The sequence below is a fragment of the Loxodonta africana genome, chromosome X (assembly GCF_030014295.1).
Source record: "Loxodonta africana isolate mLoxAfr1 chromosome X, mLoxAfr1.hap2, whole genome shotgun sequence".
Classification (NCBI taxonomy): Eukaryota; Metazoa; Chordata; class Mammalia; order Proboscidea; family Elephantidae; genus Loxodonta; species Loxodonta africana.
In genome coordinates, this window is record NC_087369.1 from 71,724,693 (window position 1) to 71,741,094 (window position 16,402).

The 16,402-nt window shown below is 38.5% G+C and overlaps 1 long non-coding RNA gene across 1 annotated transcript in view; it reads left to right on the forward strand.

Moving 5' to 3' along the window:
• LOC135228920 (uncharacterized) overlaps positions 1 to 3,752 on the forward strand; it is a 58,819-nt gene extending 55,067 nt beyond the window's left edge. Inside the window, exon 3 of the long non-coding RNA XR_010319791.1 lies at positions 2,850 to 3,752. This is a non-coding gene — a long non-coding RNA (uncharacterized LOC135228920). The remainder of the gene's footprint in view (positions 1 to 2,849) is intronic.
• The last annotated feature ends 12,650 nt before the right edge of the window (positions 3,753 to 16,402 follow it).

Sequence of the window (16,402 nt, forward strand, 5' to 3'; positions counted from 1 at the left end):
AGTCAGAGACAGCTGGTAATTCCAAATAGGGGGACAGGTATTGGAGGGGCATACCTGGTATCTCTCAGGGGAAGAGCCTGCTGCTGGAGTAATATGATTAGTGTCCCTAATATTTGATGGGGAGGTGACCACACCAAGTACTATAAACCATAGTTTTGTACTGAAGGGGCTTGGTCAGTACCCCCACTCAGGGAAACTAGAGGTAAAGCAGTGATGGCCTGTGCCCCTGGGCAGGGAGACCAATAGGGAAGGGACAACAGCAAGTGCACTTAGATGCGAAGGCTGGAGTGGAAGCAGAGAAACCTTCAATAATTTGGAACAACAATAATAACAATAATAAAGAAAATCAAACTATAGAGAAGGGGAAGAATCTAATTGACTGATCTATCACAGTAAAAAAGCTGGATGTCTCAAAGACAACAGACAGTCACAAAGCATATGAATAAACAAAAGGATGGCTCATGCAAAAGGCCAAAATAAGGGGACAGAAACTATTGTATTTTTATGCAAATAATGCACACATTCTATGATTGTTTTTGCCAGCTATGCCCCCTGTGAGGTATTTTTGTATGCATACTGTGCCAACTTTATTATTATTATTATTGTACTTTTTTAGATGAAGGTTTACAGAACAAACCAGCTTCTCATTAAACAATTAGTACACATATTGTTTTGTGACATTGGTTACCAACCCCACGACATGTCACCACTCTCTCTTCTCAACCTTGGGTTCCCTCTTAACAGCTTTTCTGTCCCCTCCTGCCTTGTAGTCCTTTCCACTGGGCTGGTGTGTCCCATTAGTCTTGTTTTGTTTTATGGGCCTGTCTAATCTTTGCCTAAAGGGTGAACCTCAGAAGTGACTTCGTTACTGAGTTAAAAGGGTGTCCAGGGGTCATACTCTTGGGGTTTCTCCAGTCTCCATCAGGTCAGTAAGTCTGGTCTTTTTGTGTGAGTAAGAATTTTGTTCTACTTCTTTTTCTAGCTCCACCTGGAACCTTCCATCGTGATACCTGTCAGAGCAGTCGGTGTTGGCAGCCAGACACCATTCATTTGTGCTGGACTTAGTCTGGTGGAGGCTGTTATAGTTGTGGTCCGTTAGTCCCTTGGATCAGTCCTTCCCTTGTGTCTTTGATTTTCTTCATTCTCCCTTGTTCCCAATGGAGTGAGACCAGTAGAGTATCTTAGGTGGCTGCTCACAAACTTTTAAGACCCCAGATGCTACTCACCAAAGTAGAATGTAGATCATTTTCTTTATAAACTAAGTCATGCCAGTTAAGCTAGATGTTCCCCAAGACCATGGTCCCCACAGCCCTCAGCCCAGTAATTTGGTCCCTCAGGGAGTTTAGATGTGTCTGTGGAGCTTCCATGACCTTGCCTTGGACAAGTTGAGCTTATACCAACTTTTTTTTACATGTTGCAAAAAAAATTATCATATTGTGCTTTCAAAAATACCTCATGGGGGGAGAGGCTGTGGTTGGCCAACAAATGTAGAGCATATGCGTTATTTGTGTAAAAATATGTGTCCCCAAGAAAGGACAGAGAAGGGAATTACACAACAAAGACTTTAAAGCAGTAGTAGTAATTACACTCAAAGATCTAAAGGAAATCAGGGAAACAGTACAAGAACAGAACAAGAATTTCAATAAAGAAATTAAAAAAATGGAAATGCTGGAACTTAAAAGCACAGTAACAGAAATGAACAATTTTTTGAATAGACTCAGCAGCAGAACCAAACTGACAGAAGAGAAGATCAGTGAACTTGAAGACTAGGCCAGTGAGATTGTTCATTCTGAGCAGCAAGCAGAAAAAAGAGTGAAGAAAAATGAACAAAGCCTAAGGGGTATATGGGATACCATCAAGGGGAATAATACACACATTGTGGGAGTTCCAGAAGAAGAGAGAAAGGGAGAGAAAGAATTTTTGAAGAAATAATGGCAGAAAACTACTGAAATATGACGAAGATGGAAACTTTCACATCCAAGAAGCTCAGAGAACTCCAAATAGGAGAAATCCAAAAAGAACCACACTGAGGCATATTATAATCAAACTTGAAAACCAAGGACAAAGAGAAAATTTTGTGAGTAGCACGAGAGAAGCAAAGAATCACATACAAGTTGCCCTCAATAAGATTGAGTGCCTATTTCCGATCAGAAACCATGCAGGCAAGGAGGCAGTGGGATGACATAATTGAAGTGCTGAAAGAAAAGAACTGTCAGCCAAGAATATTATACCCAGCAAAACTATCATTCAAAAAATGACAGTGAAATTAAGACATCCCAAGATAGGCAAAAACTAAAGGAATTTATTACCACTAGGCCAGTCCTACAAGAAATATTAAAGGTACATGCTACAATATGGATGGAACTTGAAGACATTATGTTGAGTGAAATGAGTTAATCATGAAAGGACAAATATTTTGTATGAGCTCACTAATATAAAAAGTCAAGAAAAAGCAAATGTATAGAGACTGGAGTTTATTAGTGGTTACCAGGGATGGAAGGAAGGGAGAAGGGGGGGATTAATGCTTATGGAGTACTGAGTTTCATTTTACAGTGATGGAAAAATCACATTGATTAAAGATAGGATTGCAGAGCTGATTATGGTAATTGCTGTCAATAAGTTGTACAACTTTAAAAAGTTGAATTGGCAAAAGTTGTCAGATATATTTACAATGACGACCAAAAAAAGAAGAAGAGTAGCTGCTAGGCTGCTTATGTACAACCAAACATCTCATGATTTGGTTCCTGAGTTTGGAGCTAAAAGAAGGGGACAGAATTAGGGTCATGGTTTCATGGGACATCAGTTAATTGGCCTAATAACATGTTTAGTGCTTCTGTTCTACCTCCTAGATCACTGTGTGGTAAATGGGATCTTAAAATCTTGCAAGCAGCCATCCAAAGCACAACAATTGATCTCTATTCACCTGGAGCAACAGAGGAAGAAAGCAAGTCAGGAGTACGGGGAGGAAATGGACTGTGTGGCTGATTGCCTCCATGAACAACTGCCTCCTTTGCCATGAGACCGAAAGGACTGGATGGTGTCCAACTACCATTACTGAATATTTTGATCAAAGATTCTGTAGAAGAATCTTGATCAAAAGGTGGAAAATGCAGAACAGAATTTCAAATTCTCATGGACTCTAGGTTTTCTGGAGCCATGGAGGCTGAATGAACTTCCAAAATTGTTGCCCTGAGATAATCTTTAAACCTTAAACAAAAAATATCCTCTGAAATCTTAAAACCAAACAGTAGTATAGCTTTTAACTAATGACGATTGTCTGCCTTGAGCATTATGGCCTTTTAAGATTGATCTATCTGGTATCAAATTGAAAACAGTAGCTCGAAAGATAGAAACCTTAGGGGGCAGTGAGTTTATGTTAATGGGGGAGTAGCAACTTAGAAAAGAAGAATGAGAATGGTTGTATAACTCAAAGTATGTAATCAATGCCACTAAATTGTATATGTAGAAACTGTTGAATTGGTATATGTTTTGTTGTGTATATGCTCAACAACAACAAAAATAAAATAAATTATAAAGAAATACTAAAGGGAGTCCTCCAGAAGGATAAGTACTGTAGTATTGGAGTACTGTCCACTTCAACAGAAATGGTACATACAAGGGTAAAAGAATCCCACTAAAGGAAATGTCTTGAAAGTATAAAGATCAGCTTTAAGGTCTCTTTTGCTGACAAGTACAGCTTATATGTCCTTTATTCTTTACAATGACAAATATATAGGGAAAAAAGAAAATAAAAACTATATAATACAATAAAATAAATTTATATTACATGGTAGCCAAAATGTAAAGATGTAGTTGATGATAACAACAACATAAATGCAGGGATTGGTATAAGTATAGTTTTGTATGTTAATGAAGTTATGTTGGTATAAACCAGGTTGTTATAAATGTAAGATGTTAAACATAATCCTCACAGTAACCACAAAGAAAGTAAATGAAAAATTATACACAAAAATAAAGAAGAGAAACAGAATGGTTCAGCACACAAAAAAAAGGGAGAAAATCTATAAACTAAAAAGCACGAGAAGCAATTCAGAAGCCAAAAACCACACAAAAACAAAATCGCAGAAGTAATTTCTCATTTATTGGTAATTATAATGAATTTGAATGAATTAAATGCTCTAATCAAGAGGCAGTGAATGATCAAAAAGATAGAAAACATTACCCATCTATATGCTGCCTGTAAGAGTCTCACTTTAGGCACTGAATGAAAAACTAATTTGTGCTGTAAACTTTCACCTAAAACACAATAACATTAAAAAATATAAAAATAAAATAAAATTGCCACACCTATTCTCTTTGATTATGATTTTCATGGAATGTTAAAAGTAAAAGAATAGAAAAAAACATTTCATGAAAATCATAATCAAAGAGAATAGGTGTGGCAATTTTATTTTATTTTTATATTTTTTAATGTTATTGTGTTTTAGGTGAAAGTTTACAGCACAAATTAGTTTTTCATTCAAAAATTTATGCACAAGTTGTTTTGTAACATAGGTTGCAATCCTCACAATGTGTCAGTACTCTCCCCCTTTCCCTTTACACGCTGGGTTCTCTGTGTCCATTCGTCCAGTTTTCCTGTCCCTTCTTGCCTTCTCGTGTTTGCTTTTGGGCAGGTGTTGCCCATTTGGTCTCATATACTTGACTGAACTAAGAAGTACATTCCTCACGTTTGTTATCGTTTGTTTTATAAGCCTGTCTAATTTTTGGGTGAAAGGTGGACTTTGGGAGTGGCTTCAGTTCTGAGTTAGCTTAGTGTTCAGGAGCCATAGTCTCGGGGGTTCCTCCATGTCTTGGTCATCTAGTGCTGCTGTAACAGAAATACCACAGGTGGGTGGCTTTAACAAAGAGACATTTATTCTCTCACAGTCTAGTAGGTTACAGGTCCAAATTCAGGGTATCAGTTCCAGGGGATGGCTTTCTCTCTCGGCTCTGGAGGAAGATTCCTTGCCATCAATCTTCCCCTGGTCGAGGATTGAGGAGCTTCTTAGGCACAAGGACCCCAAGTCCAAAGGACATGCTCTGCTCCCGATATTGCTTTCTTGGTGGTATGAGGTCCCCAACTTTCTGCTTGCTTCTCTTTCCTTTTATCTCTTGTAAGATAAAAGGCGATGCAGGCCACACCCCAGGGAAGATTGGATCAGGGATGTGGCCTGAGCAAGGGTGTTACATCTCATCCTAATACTCTTTAACATAAAATTATAATCACAAAATGGAGGACAACCACACAATACTGGGAATCATGGCCTAACCAAGTTGATACACACATTTTTGGGGGGACATAATTCAATCCATGACACTCAGGCTCTGTCAGACCAGTAAGTCTGGTCTTTTTTTGTGAATTTGAATTTTGTTGTACATTTTTCTCCCACTCTGTTTGGGACCCTCTATTATGATCCCTGTCAGAGCTGTTGGTGTTGGTGGCCGGGCATCATCAAGTTCCTCTGGTCTTATGCTGATGGAGGCTGTGGTTCATGTGGTCCATTAGTCCTTTGGACTAATATTTCCTCAGTATGTTTGGTTTTCTTCATTTTCCTTTGCTCCAGATATGATGAGACCAATAGATGTATCTTAGATGGCTGCCTGTAAGCTTTTAACACCCCAGACACTACTCACCAAAGTAGGAGGTAGAACATTTTCTTTATGAACTGTGTTATGGCAATTGACCTAGATGGCCCTGGAGACCATGGTCCCCAGCTCTCGGGCCCAGTAACTTGGTGTTTGGATGTGTCTAGGAAGTGTCCGTGACTTTGGCTTGGTCAAGTAGTGCTTCCTTCCACTATATTGTGTTGTCTTTCTCTTCACCAAAGTTAACTTGTCTACTATCTAGTTATTGATTTCCCATCCCCACCACTCTCCTCCCTCATAACCATCAAAGATTGTTTTTTTGTTTGTGTAAACCTCTTCCTGGGTTTTTATTATAGTGTTCTTATACAATATTTGTCCTTTTGTGATTGACTTATTTCACTCAGCGTAATGCCCTTTACATTCATCCATGTTGTGTGATGTTTTGTAGATTCATCATTGTTCTTTATCATTATGTAGTATTCCATTGTGTGTACGTACCATAATTTGTTTATCCATTTGTCTGTTAATGGGCACCTAGGTTGTTTCCATCTTTTTACTATTGTGAACAGTGCTGCAGTGAACTTGAGTGTACATATGTCTATTTGTGTTACGGCTCTTATTTCTCTAGGATATATTCCTAAGAGTGGGATTACTGGGTCATATGGTATTTCTGTTTCTAGCTTTTTAAGGAGGCATCATATCATTTTCCACAGTGGTTGTACCATTTTACATTCTGTTTCTAGCTTTTTAAGGAGGCATCATATCATTTTCCACAGTGGTTGTACCATTTTACATTCCCACTAGCAGTGCCTAAATATTCCAATCTCCCTGTGACCTCTCCAACATTTGTTATTTTTTTATTAGTGCCAGTAAATGATAGAAAAATGCATTCCATGAATATAGTAATCAAAGAGAACAGGTGTGGCAATTTTAACGTCAGATAAAGTAGACTTGAAGTCAAAATATATTATAAGAGACAAAGGATACTACATAATGATAAGATTCAATTAATCAAGGAGATACGACAATTATAAATATTTATGCACCTAATGTCAGAACCCCAAAATTTATAAAGAAAATACTGACAGAATTGAAGGAAGGAATAGACAGGTTTATAATAATAGTTGGAGACTGTGATACACCACTTCTGATAGTGGATAGAAAAACTAAAAAGATCAGTAAAGAAATGACACTATTAACCACCTAACAGACTTATATAGTACACTGCATTAGACAACGGCACAATATAAATTCTTCTTCAGTGCACATAAATCATTGTACAAGATAGACCAATTTTAGTACACAAAGCAAGGCTAATTAAATTTAAAAAGATTGAAATCCTACAGAGTATCTTTTCCGATCACAACAGATTGAAACTACAAATTAATAACAAAAAGAAAACAGGAGAAAACACAAATATGTGGGAACTAAAGAACACTACTAAGCAACCAATGGATCAAAGAGAAATCAAGAGAGAAATAAAAGACTTAGAGTCACAAACAGAAAATATAAGAATACATCTCCACAAAACTGCCCCTACAAGAAACACTAAAAGAAGTTCTTCACACAAGAAAGGATATCAAAATGAACCTTGAGGAGATGGCCCAAGATGGTGACTTAGTCAGAATTCACCATGCCGTCCTGCTAAATCAAAGACCTGAGAAGCCATGCGAAAGAGATGCACATGAAAATCTTGGAACCCTGAGCAGCAAATGGAAGGTGAAGAATTAGATCAAACACTGAATGGAAGGAGTGACTGAATGAAAATAGTGAACAAGGAGAGTTCCAGATCATAGGTGCCCTGCTAGCCAGACTGGTGCAGTGTGGCCATCTTGAGACAAAGTGAGCAGTGTTCCTGAGTGAGCAGCACAGGAAGGCAAATTCACGGTACTCCCAATAGAAGACAGATACTATAGAGAGGAACCCAGAGTGAAGCAAGGTGAGCAGTACATGAACCAAATCTAAGGAGGCACAGTCCAGAAAGGCAGGTGAGAGCTCCAGGGATCCAGGGAACCACAGAGCAGGGAGGGAGCCAGAAATTAAGGACGGAACTACTCACCAGGAGCAGTCCTTGGTCATTTGGGCAGGCGGTGTCCACGGAGGGGAGGATCCATGGAGTGGTGACTGAAGATCCCCCACTCAGTCGGACTCTGGACAGCACCCACCCACATTTGATTGGGATCAGGTCCTGATCACCAGCCAGACTCTGCAGGGAGTGTCTCAGCACCCATGCTGGTGACTGGAGGACATGGCTTCTCTTACCCTCTCGTCCTCCTGGTGACCTCCAGTGTGCCTTCCCACTCTGGACATCCAGCGACTGTTGGCACAGGCTGCTCCCCAAACCTCGTACTGCCTGTGACCCAGCAGTACATGCCTACCCTGCCCAGCTGGCAACTAGTGGCACCCTCCTGCTGTACTCCCTCCACTTGGTGATACAAGGTGTGTGCTCCCATGCTGTAGTAAGTGACTGGAGGTGTGCACTCACCCTGCCCGCCCCCCAATGATTGGTGGTGCATGCTCTCATGCCACCAGACTGGTGACCAGCTCATGTGCTTGCTTTGCCTTCCCTCCCCCACTGTCCCACTCCCCCAGTGATCAGCAACACATACTTCTGTGCTACCAGTCCAGTAACCGGCAGCATGCACTTCTGCACCACCAGACTGGTGGCTGGTGGCATGAGCCTCCCCTCCCACCTGGCATTCAGCAGTGCAAGGTCTTGCCCCCATCTCGCAACCAGTGACCTGTGTGCCCCCACCCTGACCACCCAGCAACCAGCAGTGCGTACCCACAGCTCCTGTAACCTGGTGATCTGTGAGAATATGTCCTTCATCCATGTCCAGTGACTGGCCGGACAGGCACATCCCCTCATCAGCAAGCCCATCACGTCCTGAGAGGTACCATCTGCACCTCTGCCAGATGATGAGCAGGAGATTCTAGCACCCTCATCCAACATCCATCCGACTGGAATGTCAGACATCCCACACTGAGACAGGTTCAGCAGGCCAACCTCACATACTCTGAAACTCCTTGATTCCCCCCCCCGCGTACTGAGATGCCAATTTGTGCACATACATAGGGTGTATCCCATCAATTGGGTAGCGCTGCCCTGACCCCCTGAGGACATACTAACTTCTGGTAACAAACTGGAAAGGCCTCACGGTCCCACAAGGGCTGTGGAGGGACCCTGACCACAAAACACTTGTCACCCAATATTAGGTAAAGGATATGCTCTCCCACCTCTACTCAGTCCTGTAAGGGAAGATATATGAGCCTAACCACAGAGGACTCACACGTGGATATGACCCACCATGCCCACTAATGAGAGGAAATCACACCCAGTCAACCCACATCAACAAATAAACACATAAACTAGTACCACAAAAAAAGTAATCAAAATAATACAAAGAAAGAAAGACATTCAAGACAGAAAATGAAGAAACAAAACTGTACATCAAAATAAAACAAAAAATCAGGACAAAATAAGCAAACATATACTCAATAAAGAAATATATAAATACCTTAATGTCTCAGAGACAGCAGACAATAACAAATCATATGAAGAAACAGGATAAGATGGCTCAAACAAGTGAGCAAAATAAAGGGACAGAAAACCTTCCCAAGAAAGAAAGTATACTAGAACTACCCTATAAGGAATTCAGGGAAACCCTGGTGGCTTAGTGGTTAAGAGTTACAGCTGCTAATCAAAAGGTCAGCAGTTTGAATCCACCAGATGCTCCTTGAAAACCCTATTGGGCAGTTCTGCTCTGTTCTGTAGGGTTGCTATGAGTCAGAATTGACTCAAGGGCAATGGGTTTATAAGGAATTCAAAAGACTTATATTTAAGTTTCTCAAAGAGATCAAGGAAGACACACAAAACAAACAAAAAAGTAGAAGACTTCAATAAAAGAATACAAGAACAAAATGACTAAATAGACAATTAGAAATCATACGAAATCAACAACAAGAAATCCAGATTATTAACAATAAAATATCAGAAATAGGTAACACAATGGAAGGACACAGAAGTAGAATTGAATCTACGGAAAAAATATTCAGCAAAATAGAGGACACATCCCTTGATACTAATTTGTTTGAGGAACAATAGGAAAAAAAAGAAGAAAGCCTAATAGTTAGGTGGGACAACATCAGCAGGAATAATTTATGTGTAAAAGGTATTCCAGAAAAGGAGGAGGAAAAAAACATACAGAGAGAATCTTTGAAGATATATTGGCAGAAAACTTACCTAATATCATGAAACATGAGGAAGTTTCCATCCAAGAAACTCAGCTAACCTCATACAGGATAGGTCCCAAAAGAAATTCATCATAATCTAAAACTTTCCAAACCAAAGACATAGAAATAATTCTGAGAGCCGCTCATAAAAAATGAAATATCACTTACAAAGGGGCACCAATAAGATAAGTGGTGATTTCTCCTCAGAAACAATGCAGGCAAGAAGGCAATGGGATGATATAAAATTCTGAAAGAGAAGAATTGCCAACAAAGAATCATATATCCAGCAAAATTGTCTTTCATAAATGAGGGCAACATTAGGACATTACCAGATAAGCAGAAATTAAGGGATTTGTAAAAACCAGATCCACTTTACAAGAAACATTAAAGGGAGTCCTTTGGACAGAGGATCAACAACATAAGACAACAGCCTGAGATAAAGACACACAGGAGCATCACCCAGATACCAACCCAGATAAAGACTTCACAAAACTAAATCTCCAAAACTGATAACAGGGAACCAAAGATGTTAAGCTGTAAATGATGACCACTTTATAAAAAAGAGGGGGAATAAACAGTGTAGTTGTGCAACTTTCATATAGAGAGGAAGTCAAGGCGATACCAAGATCTATAAGACTTTTAAGTTTAGGAAAATAAAGGTAAATTTCAGAGTAATGGCAATAATAATAATAATATTCATAAATCTGAAGCAAATAACCTAAATAAGAACTGAGTTGGGCGATATCACAACAGAACCAACTGAGATTAAAAGAATCATATCATATTACTATGAAAAATTGTACTGTAACAAATCTGAAAAACCAGAAGAAATGGATGAATTTCAAGAAACAAACTACCAACCTAAACTAACACAAACAGAAGTAGAATAACTAAATACATAACAAAAGAAGAGATTGAAAAGGTAATTTAAAAAACTCCAAACAACAACAACAAAAAAGCCCTGGCCCGGACAGCTTCACTGGAGAGCTCTACCAAACTTTCAGAGAAGAGTTAAAATCACTACTACTAAAGGTATTTCAGAGCATAGAAAATGATAGAATACTACCAAACTCATTCTATGAAGCCAGCATATCCATGATACCAAAACCAGGTAAAGACCACAAAACAGAAAATAACAGACTTGTATCCCTCATGAACTTAGGTGCAAAAATCCTCAACAGAATTCTAGTCAATAGAATTCAACAGCATATCAAAAAAAAAATTCACCATGACCAAGTGAGATTCATACCAGGTGTGCAGGGATGGTTCAACATTAGAAAAACAATCAATGTAATCCATGATATAAATAAAACAAAAAACTAAGAACTGCATGATACTCTCAATTGATGCAGAAAAGGCATTTCACAAAGTCCAACACCATTCATGATAAAAGCTCTCAGCAAAATAGGTATAGAAGGACAATTCTGCAGCATTATAAAGGGCATTTATACAAAGCCAACAGCCAGCATCATCCTAAACAGAAAGAGTCTGAAAGCATTCCCCTTGAGAACGGGAACCAGACAAGGATGCCCTTATCACTACCCTTATTCAACATTGTCCTGGAGGTCCTAACCAGAGCAATAAGGCTAGATAAAGAAATAAAGGGCATCCAGATTGGTAAGGAAGAAGTAAAATATCTCTATTTGCAGATGGCATGATCTCCTACACAGAAAACCCTAAAGAATCCTCAATATAACTACTGAAACTAATAGAAGAGCTTAGTAGAGTATCAGAATACACAATAAACATACAAAAATCAGTTGGATTCCTCTATACAAACAAAAAAACATCGAAGAGGAAATCGCCAAATCAATACCATTTACAGTAGCCCCCAAGAAGATAAAATACTTAGGAATAAATCTAACCGGAGACGTAAAAGACCTATACAAAGAAAACTACAAGACACTACTGCAAGAAACAAAAAGAGACCTACATAAGCGGAAAAACATCTCTTGCTCACGGATAGGAAGACTCAACGTTGTGAAACTGTCTGTTCTACCCAAAGCAATCTATAGATACAATGGAATCCTGATCCAAATTCTAACGACATTTTTTTTGGACATGGAGAAAGAAATCACCAACTTCATATGGAAAGGGAAGAGACCCTGGATAAGTAAAGCATTACTGAAGAAAAGAACAAAGTGGGAGGCCTCACACTACCTAATTTTAGAACGTATTATACCACCACAGTAGTCACAACAGCCTGGTACTGGTACAACAATAGATACGTAGACCAATGGAACAGAATTGAGAATCCAGACATAAATCCATCCACATATGAGCAGCTGATATTTGACAAAGGCCCAAAGTCAGTTAAATGGGGAAAACAGTCTCTTTAACAAATGGTGCTGGCATAACTGGATATCCATCTGCAAAAAAAAAAAAAAAGAAAGAAACAAGACCCATACCTCACACCATGCACAAAAACTAACTCAAAAATGGAACAAAGATGTAAATGTAAATTCTAAAATGATAAAGATCGTGAAAGAAAAAAATGCAACGCTATGAGCCCTAATCCATGGTGTAAACAGTATACAAAATATTACTAAAAATGCAGAAACACCAGAAAAGAAACTAGATAATTGGGACCCCAAACTGGGAGCTCCTAAAAATCAAATACCGATGCTCATCCAAAGACTTCACCAAATGAGTAACAAGATTACTTACAGTGTGGGAAAAAGCTTTTAGCTATGACGTTTCTGATCACCGTGTGATTTCTAAAGTCTACATGATAACTGCAAAAACTCAACAACAAAAAGACAAATAGCCCAATTATAAAATAGGCAAAGGATATGAACAGGCACTTCACTGAAGAAGACATCCAAGTAGCTAACAGCTACATGAGGAAATGGTCACAATCTTTAGCCATTAAAGAAATGCAAATCAAAACTACAGTGAGATTCCATCTCACTCCAAAAAGGCTGGAATTAATCCAAAAAACACAAAATAATAAATGTTGGAGAGGCTGCGGAGAGATTGGAACTCTCATACAGTGCTGGTGGGAATGTAAAATGGTACAACCACTTTGGGAATCAATTTGGTGCTTCCTTAAAAAGTCAGAAATAGAACTACCATATGATCTAGCAATCCTACTCCTTGGAATATATCCTAGAGAAATAAGAGCCTTTACAGGAACAGATATATGCACACCCATGTTCATTGTAGCAGTGTTTACAATAGGAAAAAGATAGAAGCAACTAAGGTGCCCATCAATGGATGAATAGATTAATAAATTATGGTATATCTACAGAATGGAATGCTTCGCATAGATAAAGAACAATGATGAATCCGTGAAACATTTCATAACATGGAGGAATGTGGAAGGCATTATGCTGAGTGAAATTAGTCAGTTGCAAAAGGACAAGTATTATATGAGACCACCATTATAAGAACTCAAGAAATAGTTTAATCAGAGAAGAAAATATTCTTTGATGGTTACGAGAGTGGGGAGAGAGGAAGGGAAAGGAGTATTCAGTAATTAGATAGTAGACAAGAATTATCTTAGGTGAAGGGAAAGACAACACACTATACAGGAGAGGCCAGCACAACTGGACTGAACCAAAAGCAAAGAAATTTCCTGAATAAACCAAATTCTTTGAAGGTCAGAGTAGCAGGGGCGGGGGTCTGGGGACCATAGTTTCAGGGGACATCTAGGTCAATTGGCATAATAAAATCTATTAAGAAAATATTCTGCATCCCAGTTTGGTGTGTGGCGTCTGGGGTCTTAAGTGCTAGCAAGCGGCCATGTAAGATGCATCAATTGGTCTCAACCCACCTAGAGCAAAGGAAAATGAAGAACACCAAAGACACAAGGTAATTATGAGCCCAAGAGACAGAAAGGGCCACATAAATCAGAGACCGTGTGGCCGGGTACAACTGATGACTGCCCTAACAGAGAACACAACAGAAAATCCCTGATGGAGCAGTAGAGCAGTGGGATGCAGACCTCAAATTCTCATAAAAAGGCCAGACTTAATGGTCTGACTGAGACTAGAAGGGCCCAAGACTGGAACCATTCCGAAAGCCAACTCTTCGTACAGGGACTGGATTGGAGTATAAGATAGAAAATGATACTGGTGAGGAGTCAGCTTCCTGGTTCAAGTAGACACATGAGACTATGTGGGCAGCTCCTATCTGGAGGGGAGATGAGAAGGCAGAAGGGTTCAGAAGCTGGCTGAATGGACACGGGAATACAGGTTGGAGAGAAAGAGTGTGCTGTCTCAGGGGGAGAGCAACTAGGAGTATATAACAAGGTGTATATAAATTTTTGCATTAGAGACTTGATTTGTAAACTTTCTCTTAAAGCACGATAAAAATAAAAAAAAGATAAATCTACTCACCAAAATTAAGAAGAAAATAAAAAAGTCACAGTAAACTAAAAACAACGAAGGATAGGAAAAGAAAATCCATATAGAAAAAGAACTCCATGCAGAAAATTAAGCAGCACATAGAAACCGTTAACACCACAAAAAAGCATAACAAAATGGTAGCACTGAATTCATAGCTATCGATAATCGCACTGAACATAAATAGATTAAGTGCAACAGTGAAGAGACAGTGGCAGCGTGGATAAAAAGACATGGCCCATCAATATGTTGCCTATAAGAGACACATCTTAGACACAAAGACATAAATAGGTTAAAAATCACAGGGAATGGAAAAAGGTATATCAAGCAAACAGTAACCAAAGGAGAGCAAGAGTGGCAATAATGGCCTCTGATAAAATAGACTTTAAATCAAAATCACTATAAGAGACAAAGAAGGGAATTTTATAATGATTAAAGTGTTAATTCACCAAGAAGACATACAATAATAAATATTTATGCATCCAATTACAGAGCTCCAAAATACATTACAAAAAAATTCTAACAGAATTCAAAGAAAAAATAGACAGTAATACAATAATAGTAGGAGGCTTTTAACACACCACTTTCAAGGATGGACAGAAGAACTAGAAAGAAACTCAACGAAGGTACAGAAGATCTGAATAACACAATCAGCCAACTTGACCTCATAGACACATGCAGAACACACCACACAACAGCAGCATTCAGTACACATTCTTTTTCAACACACATGGATCAGTCTCCAGAATGCACCATATGTTACGTCACAAAGTAAGCCTGAATAAATTCAAACATATCGACATAATACAAAGTATCTTCTTTGACAATAACGTTATAACACTAGAAATCAATAACAGAAAGAACAAGAAAGAAATATTAAATACATGAAAACTGAATAATACCTTACATAAAAGTATTAGGTAATGGACAAAATTAAATATAAAATTAAAAAAATTCTTAGAATCAAATGAGAATGAAAACACCACATACCAAAACCTCTGGGACACAGCAAAAGCAGTGCTCAAAAAAAAAAAAGTTTATAGCATTAAAGGCACACATAAAAAAGAAGAAAGGTCCAAAATCAATAACAACCCAGCAACTTAAATAGAAAAGAAACAGCAAAAGAACTCCACAGTCACCAGATAAAACAAAATAATAAAGATCAGAGTAGGTATAAATGAAATAGAAAACAGAAAAACAATAGAAAGAATCAGCAAGATTAGAAGTTTCTTTCAGAGGATCAAAAAGTTGACAAACCATTGGCCAAATTAACAAAGGAAAAAAATGAGACAATGCAAATAACCAAAATAAGAACTGAAATGGGTGACATTACACAGAACCGAGATAAAGACTCTTAGAATATTATGAAAAATTGTACTCCAACAAATTTGAAAACCTAGAAGAAATGGACAAATTTCTAGAAATACATTACATACCTAAAGTAACACAAATAGAGGTAGAAAATCTGAACAGACTCGTAATAAAAGAAGAAACTGAAGATGTCTTAAAAAATACTTCCAACAACAACAGCAAAAAAAGCCCTTTCCCAGACAACTTCACTAGAGAATTCTACCAAATGTTTACAGTAAAGATGACATGAATTGTACTCAGACTTTCAGAACATAGGAAAGGACAGAATACTGCCTAATTCATTCTGTGAAGCCAGCATAACCCTGATACCAAAGCCAGGCAGACACCACACAGAAAAAGAAAATTACAGACCAATATCCCTCATGAATACAGATGCACTAATTCCAGCCAACAGAATTCAACAGCACATCAAAAAAAAAAAATGATCAAGTGAAATTCATAGGATGGTTCAACATTAGAAAATCTGTCAATGTAATTTATTACATGAAACGAAGGAAAAGAATCATCTAAATCGATGCAGAAAAGGCATTTGATAAAATCCAACACCCTTTCCAGATAAAAACTCTTGGCAAAATAGGAATAGAAGGGAAATTCCTCAACATAAGGGTTTATATGCAAAATGACCACAACTCATCTGTCAGTTTGTCATACTGTGGTGGCTTGTGTGTTGCTGTGATGCTGGAAGCTATGCCACCAGTATTTCAAATACCAGCAGGGTTACCCATGGTGAAAAGGTTTCAGCGGAACTTCCAGATTAAAACAGACTAGGAAGAAGGAGCTGATGGTCTACTTCTGAAAGAATTGGCCAGTGAAAACCTTATGAATAGCAACGAGAACATTTTCTGATACAGCGCTGGACGATAAGC